Source organism: Macrobrachium nipponense, chromosome 16 (genome assembly GCF_015104395.2).
Source record: "Macrobrachium nipponense isolate FS-2020 chromosome 16, ASM1510439v2, whole genome shotgun sequence".
Classification (NCBI taxonomy): domain Eukaryota; kingdom Metazoa; phylum Arthropoda; class Malacostraca; order Decapoda; family Palaemonidae; genus Macrobrachium; species Macrobrachium nipponense.
In genome coordinates, this window is record NC_087209.1 from 17,154,509 (window position 1) to 17,162,543 (window position 8,035).

The window sequence follows — 8,035 nt, forward strand, 5'->3', positions numbered from 1 at the left end:
GTGTGTGTGTGAGAGAGAGAGAGAGAGAGAGAGAGAGAGAGAGAGAGAGAGAGAGAGAGACTGAAAACTCGTAATTCATCTTAAGCCTTATCTGAAACATAATTGACAACCTAGTTTTTCTTTCTTTGGGAAATTGCTGTTTCGAATTCTGTCAGTTTTACGAAAATATTTTTTTTTTTCTTTTTAAATTTAGGAAGGAAAGGTTTCAATTTGTATAAATACGTGTTCTTTTACGTTCAGGTTTTTCGCCTTTGAAGTCCATTATTAGATGGTCTTCCAGCTTGTCAGGGTTTCAGTCTTTTAGAATCTATAAGAATAAAATCAGAGTGATCTTGTTTGTCCGGCTTAGGTGGGTGGTGGGTTAAGTAGGAGTTCGGGAGGGTAAAGGAGATATGATACATCCACCCTCCTCCAAACATGTTTGTCCGCCCACCGGTAGGTGTAAGGGTAGGTAGGGAATCAGGAGGGTAAGAGAGACATGACGGGCAGCGCGTGGTTCCAGCGCAGCGAAGCGCTCACCATCAATTTCATATTTCTAATATTATCCCATGCCTTTCTCCGCCCGCACTGGGCTTCATGGTTGTAGATTAACTATTATGTTTATAATTCATTGATAAAGTTATCTGAGTTACATTTGGTTTCAACGGAAACTGCCTAAAAATTATTGTAAATTATTCGATTGTACGAAAATGAGAGAGAGAGAGAGAGAGAGAGAGAGAGAGAGAGAGAGAGAGAGAGAGAGCGTTACCACTTGTTTTGATCTTATCTCCACTACAAGCGAAAGCCTCTTCAAAATTTGAACCCATTCCTAAAAAAATTGAGAAAGCCGATGTAAGTTCCACAGACACCCTATCACCTTTTCTTGAATGAACACTACTGTTCTTGCAACGAAAGATTTATCATCAATTCTTAGACGTGACGATTTGATAACAGAACGAGGTAATATCTGTGAGGTGAGGAAGAGAGACTGTAAACAACAGCAATCAAAGGCTGCTTTATGGCAGATGGTTTACAGCTGCGACAGGGAGATCTGATGTATGGGAAGAGGGAAGGTGAAGAGAAATGTTTTGACAGTGTTCAATGGGAGGAGAGGAAATAGAGGAAATTGGAAGGCTTTCGTAAGTGACAGAGGGGGAGGTGGCGATTATATATATGAATAGAAAGTTAGAGGTTGGGAAAGCTTTGCTTTCATTTTTTTACTTTTAATTTTTTGGTTAAAATTTTGTGAAATTTAAAAATGAATTCTTCGACTTTCATTTTACTTTTTTAATTAATTAATTAATTAATTAATTAATTTGTTTGTTTTGTTTGTTTGTATGATTGTTTATTTTTTTTAAATATGGCAAAATATAAAAACGAATTTTATGACTGACTTTGATGTGTTATATATAAACCGGGCTTTCTCTCTTTTTTTCAATCTATTAATGATCCCAGGAGAACAGAGATAATCGCAAGTCATTTTAAGGTAAAAATGCAAAATAAAACTTTCTATTAAGAGTTTTGGTAACTGCAGCTGTCATACGTTAGTATTTCTTCATTAAATAGATCATGTTCGCTCGTTACTCTCTTCATGCAGCTAATTCCATTTCATTATTCCCATCCATTAGTTTTCTCAGACGTTCGCTGTCAAATTAACCAGCAAAGAGCTTTCAATTTTCTGTATTGCTTCTCATAGCTCTTAAATCTTTAGTATAGTTTCTTTCACCCCAACCGACGGAGCAACCACTCCAACATTAACGTCCGCAGTTTTTCAAACATCCGCAAATACTTCATCTTTATGGCATCTTCCATTATCCCTGGAGATACGCAGTATAAATAAAGCTTCAGTAATTTAAAGGTGTATATACCTTCTTTTTCAAAGGATGCATCTCTCTCTCTCTCTCTCTCTCTCTCTCTCTCTCTCTCTCTCTCTCTCTCTCTCTCCTCCTCCTCCTCCTCCTCCTCCCTTCGGGGTTACCAGTATAGCTTTTGCGAGGCTATACTTTAGTGTCTTGGTGATGTTTAGACATTCTTTCCGCATTTGAAAGTTTTATTATAGTTCTTCATACTGTAGAGCGATTGCTTGAATTTGTCACAGTTTATGTGTAGGCCAAACATCCAGCTGATTGATTGATTGCCTGTAGTTCCGCTGTGGATGAGCTCATTTCTGACCTTTTTCCCATATTGATATCCGTTACTGGTGACAAACCTGATGATATTTCGTCTGCCTTCAACGCCCACGCCTTGCATATTTATCGCAATTAATTGTGAGCTGCTTTTCCTTCTTTTATCAATCTAGAGCACATTTTTGTCGCTTTCAGAAAATTGTGTATAAATTACATTGTTCAGCATAAATTACGCATAAATTACATTGTTCAAAAATAAATTACATTGCATAAATTACATTGTTCAGCATAAATTACATTACATAAATTACATTGTTCAGCATAAATTACATTGTTCAAATTGCAATATCGACTTTTAAAAAAATAAAGTTTTCCTTACCACTCAAAAAGGAATGTTCGTTTTTATGTACTAAATTATTTTTTTCCTTTCAGTTAATAAGATTTCATTTGGTCGTATTCGTCCAGTTTTTATTGAACCAAGGTTTGCTTCAATTTGTTTCCTTTTAGGAATGAATTTAATAGAAGGAAGTTGGTTGGGTCTGTGACCCCACTTGACTTTTCGTTTAGGAGATAACTTCTCTTGACCTTCAGAAGGGTTTTTCTTCTGTTTAATTTCGGAATGGCAATTAATTATACATGATCAAAGTTGGTCAGTGAGGAGATCACACAGGTTTACTGAAGAAGAAAAATGTGATTATTTGAATTGGATTAAAGCGACTAAAGAGATAAAGCACAAGAGTAAAAGATAATAGATGAGTTCGCATAAAAAAAAGTGAGAGAGAAGAAGAGTAGAAAGAAGGTCTCTGGAGGGAAAGCAGTGCAAACATAGAGGTTAATGAGGAAATGGAAGTGAGCATAAAAGATGCAAATGGAGAGATGGTGCCTGGAGAGAATGCAGTCTTGTGTCCGAGTTGCACTTTTAATTGTAGATGATAGAAGAGAGGCAGATCTGAACGATGAAGTAGAAAAAGGGATTACGGCAAATTCACGAAAGTGATCATTGGTATTGTAAAGATGCCAATTAAGAGGCGGAAGATGGATAAAAGTACAACACTGACGCTGCTGTGAAAATGTGATCGCGTTGCTGAACAGGGTGTGGAAGGTATATCTGGAAGTGGGAAAGATTCAGGTGAATTAGGCGAGAGTGATATAATATTATTATTCATTTGTATAAGGGTAAAGATGATAGAGTAGTCTTTAATGTATTATAGGTTACCCCAGCCCCCATCCCACTCTCCCCAACGGCACAAACACACACAACAACCATAAAGGGGGACCTGTTGGTAGACGTCGGTCTTTGGTTGAGGTAAAGGGCAAATAAAAATTTTTGTTTCCCGAGTTGAAAGTAAAGTCATAAAAAATCATTTGAGCACCGCTGGGAAAATCATTCTTTTAACATAAATACACAACAATATTTCTTGTTTTATATTTTGTTTTATTGATTTAACAGTCATCAGCATATATATATATATATATATATATATATATATATATATATATATATATATATTATATATATATATATATGTATATTTATATTTTTTTTATCTCCTTAATATTTAGTTCATTCCTTTAACATTCTTTAACATATGTAGCATACTTATTAGATATATTTCTTATTTTATAACTCAGAATTATTTTTATTTCCAAAAACGGCAAACTAATTTCTGTGCAGATCATATAAAATAGGTGTAAACAAAGTCTATCCTGAAGAAATTCAGACATTTCGCGAATTGTTAGGCAAATGTTAGAATACCGTTGTATAAGTATTTGCGTGTTTGGATATGGTGTTGTTTTTGTCCACGTTTTTCTCCCCGTTTTTGGAACGCGAGACTTCTGGGAAACCCCCAAGATTTGTCGACCGTTGCGTGATAGCAATTCCTTGTGTTTTCTCGTGACTTTTGTCTTCTCTTCTTGGAACACTTTATTAATAGTCATGCGGTGAGCTGAAGGGGAAATGGTCATTCGTGAAATTCACCACAACAGTGAAAGAGATGAAAAAGTAAATCCACAATAGTATGTCTATTTATTTCTTTTTACTCAAAAATAACAGAATCAAATTATGGAAGAAATATTGTAGAATGGGAAACGTAAATGGATTTTGAGCATAAGGGAGAAATTAAAAAAAAAAAGGGAAAAAAATGGGGGACGAAAGAAACTCGAGTTCACTGTTTGAGTTACTGTTCGTATTTGCTACATGATGATCATCGTGTTTGATTTCAGTTTTACCGTTGTTGTTGTTGTTGTTTTTTTTTTTAATCTACCAAAATCCACCTCTTTGTAAATAAGCATTTTCTTGCCAATATATATTTTTTGTTTGCGTTGTGGTAAAATAGCCTTATTTTACCATTCTCTGTTTTTATTTTAGCTCGTACGACGCGTCATACTATACCAGTTCCATCAAAATCCTTCCTGTCTCACGTACGCCGGCATATCTCGTATCCATTCGGACATCATTTGTAATATATAATCTACAGAATCTCATTATTTAATTTTTTTCGTAATAAAAGCCATCACATCAAATGTTTAGCACTAATTATTCGCAAAGGCGTATTCTTGTTAACATTAACTGTTCACTTTATTTTTTGACTCTGAGAAATCTTCAGCAGATGCGCTTGTTTCTCTCACTATTTCCTGCTTAAACTGGGTCGTCTACGAACAAGAATGCTCAACGTGTATTTTGGGATGGAATAATTGTTGGCCTTATGTTCTTTCTCACCCTAATGGCGACCCTTAGGAGTCAGCTAGCTAAGAACATATGCCATACTTGTAACTTCTTGCTTATTATATAGCTGATCTAATTGCGAAATTGGAGAGTTCTCTTTTCTGTCATTAGTTCCCCCCTAGAGTCAGCATTTAGTTGTATATGCCAAGTAAAATCTCTTCGGTTCATTTCTTCACCCAACCTATCTCTTAAAACTCAGACTTTCTGAACATATTTTCTTCACCCAACCTATCTCTTAAAACTCAAAATTTTCTGAACATTTCTTCAACCAACCTATCTCTTAAAACTCAAAATTTTCTGAACATTTCTTCAACCAACCTATCTCTTAAAACTCAGAATTTTCTGAACATTTCTTCCCCCAACCTATCTCTTAAAACTCAGAATTTTATGAACATTTCTTCACCCAACCCATCTCTTTGCCTTGTTTGATCCATTTTCCAACCACTACAACTTTCATGCATCTCTACCCATAAATTGAACAGAGTAATGGCCCTAAACATATAAAGTTCACTTTTACTATACTTATTTTCATGCCAACATTTTTACCAGTTTAAAACAACCTAGCCTTACCACTTTTTTTTTTTGACGTAACGAATGCCAAGCTTTTTATAAAGGGCAATGCCCTCATGCTGTGCAGTGTATGCTTTACTTAAAGTTCTTTGTAGCGTCCCTTCGGCCTTTGTCTGCAACCCCTTGTATTCCTTTTATAAACTACCTCTCTCTTCCATCTTACTTTCCACCCTCTCCTAACAATATTGTTTCATAGTACAACTTCTTTGAGGTTTTCTTCCTATTACCACCTTTAAAACCTTCATGCTCTCAATTTCCATTTCGACGTTGAATGACATCATAGGTCCCAGCGCCTGTCCTTTAGCCTATATTTTATATTTCATTCCGTAAAGGACAAGACACCAATTCCAAATGGAGCCCACATTAGGAATGGGAACAGCAAATGGAATGTTATCATGAAAAAAAAAATTGAGCATTCCTCAGTATTCAGGCAGTAAGGCCTTATTTTATGTATGTGTTTTTTTTAGCTCTTATTGCTTTTCCTCATTTTTAATTTCTCGGATTACCTGTATTGGTATCAGTTTTTTTTTTCTCTCTCTCCAAATTCTCGACCCCACCAAACTCCCCTTCGCTTCCCTCTGTTTTCACAGTTTTTTTTTTCTCTCTCTCGTTGTGTCCTGTGCTCTGCATTTCACAGCTTTAGCCCCTATCTTCTTTCGACACAGTTGCCCTGTTGTTATTATTCGTTTGTATTGTTGGCACTTGAATACTGAGGGAGGGAACCGATTCTCTCTGCCTTTCTTTCTTGTCCGCAGTGATATTGCTTGAACGCTTTCCATCTCGCATACACAAACTCTCTCTCTCTCTCTCCTTGAACGCCTTTTTTATTTCCTCACGTACACGCAAATCTATTTTTTCTTTTGCTTTCGCATGCACAATATCTCTCTATACTTCTCATTCATGTATGTTTGTATGTTCCATTTTATCTCATACCCATGAGCTCTCTCTCTCTCTCTCTCTCTCTCTCTCTCTCTCTCTCTCTCTCTCTCTCTCTCCTTTTGCTTTCGCATAGACAGTATCTCAACAATTGTCTCATTCACGTAAGCTCTCTCTCTCTCTCTCTCTCTCGTCTCCGTCTCTCTCATCTCTCTCTCTCTCTCTCTCTCTGAACGCCTTTTTTTTCGCATACACAATATCTCTATTCCAGTTTTATTCATGTCAGCTCCGTTTTATCTCATTCAAATGAGCTCTCTCTCTCTCTCTCTCTCTCTCTCTCTCTCTCTCTCTCTCCCTTTTGTTTTCGCATAGACAATATCTCTGTACCAGTCTCATTCATGTAAGTTCCATTTTATCTCATACACATGAGCTCTCTCCTCTCTCTCTCCTCTCTCTCTCTCTCCCTCTCTCTCTCTCAGGAAACGAAACGGGGGCTCTTTATAATCGGATGGAAGAATTGGGGACAAGACATCCATATTTATGGGGCCAAGTCTTGCAACAGCCTGCAGCAGCAGCAGTAGCAACAACTAGTCTTACTCTCGTGTTGGTCCACCGCGGGAACCCGGCCAAGATTTCTTTTCCCCTTTTTTCTTTTTTCTTATTGTTTGTTTGCCCTTGGAAAACAATGGCATTCTGAATTCTCATAAATACGCGGAATTAATCTTAAGGGTTCGTATGTGCTATTGTCAGCGACAGAAGAACAGCATGAGTAGGAATGATAATCCTGAAACTAAAAGTGAAAAGGAGATGATAATGTTTCATTATAAGCAATACCAGTATTCTTTTCTTGCGGTTATTTTTTTAAAATTTTCTTTTGAAAAATAAAAGTTTATTGTATCCAGTGGCTGACATTCTTTTCTTTTGTTTATTTTTTATATTTTTCTTTAATTTTTACCTTTTTCTTTTAAAAATTATGAGGCCAATATTCTTTTCTTTTGATTATTTTTTAAATTTTCCTTTAAAAAAATAAATTTTATTTTATCGAGTGGCTAACACTCATTTCTTTTTTATTATTTTCAACATTTTCTTTTAATAATTAAATATATCGTAACTAATGAATAATATTCATTTTTTAAATTTTACTATTTTCTTTAAAAAATCAAGAGACATATATTCTTTTCTTTTGATTTGTTTTAAAATTTTCTTTTAATAATTAAATTTCACTATAACAAATGAATATTGATACCAAGAGTTTTAGGTGCTACGCACATCCTCTTTCATAGGCGTCATTTACATTATGTAAATGAAATTTTGTTAATGGATGCAGACAGATAATTGGAAAGATGGATCTAATAACCTTGAAACATTTATTTTGATAGTTTTTACTCATTACAAACTGGGTTACATTGGGTATTAAATACAGTAACAAAAATTGGCAACCTTTTTAATAACGTCGAGTTAATGATAATGCTTTTGGAAATCTGATGAAACTCGTATGTTTAGTTACAAAGATAGAGATATTTCACATTGAAAATATATTACGTTACTTTACAAATATCGGAAGGAAAAATGGACACTTTTGGCTTTTCTTCTTTGGATCTTCTGGAAAGGAAAACTATTGTGACGACTTTGTCTGTCCGTCCGCACTTTTTTCTTTCCCCACATTTCCTGTTCGCCCTCAGATCTTAAAATCTACTTAGGCTAGAGGGCTGCAAATCGGTATGCTGATCATCCACCCACCAACCATCAAACTTACGAA